This window comes from Tamandua tetradactyla, chromosome 8, assembly GCF_023851605.1.
Source record: "Tamandua tetradactyla isolate mTamTet1 chromosome 8, mTamTet1.pri, whole genome shotgun sequence".
Classification (NCBI taxonomy): domain Eukaryota; kingdom Metazoa; phylum Chordata; class Mammalia; order Pilosa; family Myrmecophagidae; genus Tamandua; species Tamandua tetradactyla.
In genome coordinates, this window is record NC_135334.1 from 98,871,110 (window position 1) to 98,872,836 (window position 1,727).

The following is a 1,727-nucleotide window of genomic DNA, read 5'->3' on the forward strand; positions in this document are numbered from 1 at the left end:
GTACAGCAATAGCACAGGTTTGAGATAGGGTGGAAGGTAAGCTACTTTTACCAGTTTAGAGTATGATTAACTTGTTCTGCCTACCTCAAAAGTTATAGGTGGGAGGACTTTGACCAATTGCCTTGTTAACATCATTACACAGGAGAACTATACTTTTGGGGGGGATGATGAGTGGGTCTGTATTTTCAGAGAGTAAAAAGCAATATTCCAGCCCTTGTTGCATGACCCACTCTTCAACTAGTTCAAAATGTAAGGTGAGGAAAGTAGTCTGAGTAGAGAATTAGAACTAAACCTTCAACGACTGTCTAAAAGTTCTCAAGACAAGGGTTATAAAGAATTGTTGGATTAAAGTGGAGGAACAGTTTAGACATGATCTTTTGTCTTTGTATCCAAAGGAGAATTTTGCTGACACATTTATTAGCCCTGTAGCTTTCACTGAAAAACAAGGCTGTGTATCTTCCTTAACTTCTGCACTGGGCCAATGACAAGGATCCTTTACTAGAACCATCTGCTTTTGATTGCTTATCTCAGAAGGTAGGAGCCTGTCCTTGTTATTATATACTATTCTGGAAATTGGCCACCAGAATTTGAAAGGACATGGGTCTATTTTAATTCCTTCATGTTATACACAAGGATAATTAAGACCAAAGAAGTCCAGCGATTTTCCTAGGACTACCTAGGTAATTATTAGAATAATTTTCAATTGTAGAGCTCTTTCCAATAGACGATATTAAAAAACTTCTGTCTGTTTTATGTCTGATATCCAATCCACTCTCAATCTTTTCAGTTCAAAAGTGAACTACTTTTGTTAGCTGAGCAACATCTTTTTTCCTCATGCTATAAATTGCAGTTTTAATACCAACTAGTGACAAAATTCTAAAAACTCATTATTGACTTTGTCCCAAATTTTAATGGGGAGGGGAACTGTCATTGTTAGATAGCTGATGGAAAACCTCACTGTGAAGTAAATTTTCATGGATTCACTTGCTGATAAATTTGCAAACTATTTGGGTAATGCAAAGATCCCAAAACTCAGTGTCTTAAAACATTGATAAATTATTCTTGCTCATGCATCCGCAGATTAGCTGGTTCTGCTGATCTAGGCTAGGTGGAGTGTTTGCACTACATATTGGACATCTCTAGTTAGTTTCTAACAGACATATAAAAAGTAACTGTGAGAGAAACTAGTCTTCCCCATCTTGAATAATGTCAATTCCATCTCTCCAGCAATTTAGACCAAAAATTTTTAGTTAGTTTTTTGGCTTCCCTCTTTTGTTCATACCCCACATATAATCCATCAGGAATTACACTTGGCTCTATTTTCAATATATACCTAACATTCAACCTTTTTTCACCAGCTTTTCTACTACCATTCTGGCCTCATTAATCATCGTTGCCTACATGGATTAGTACAATAGCCTTCCAGTTGATATCTCCGCTTCTGCCCTTGGCCCTAAATAAGCCATTACCAACAGAACAGTAAAGAGATTCTTAAGAAATAAATAATAGTCAAAACCCTGCAATAGCTCCCTTTTCACTCAAAGCAAAAGCCAAAATAATGTTCTCTATGAATGAGTAATTACTACCATTTTCTTCAAGCCTGTGCTACTTTCCCTTTTCTCTACAGCCCTCATCGCATTTAACTTGTTACATAATTTATTTATGTATTACATTAATAGTTCACGTGTCTTTCCTAGTAGAATATAAACTATGAAAGCAATGATCTT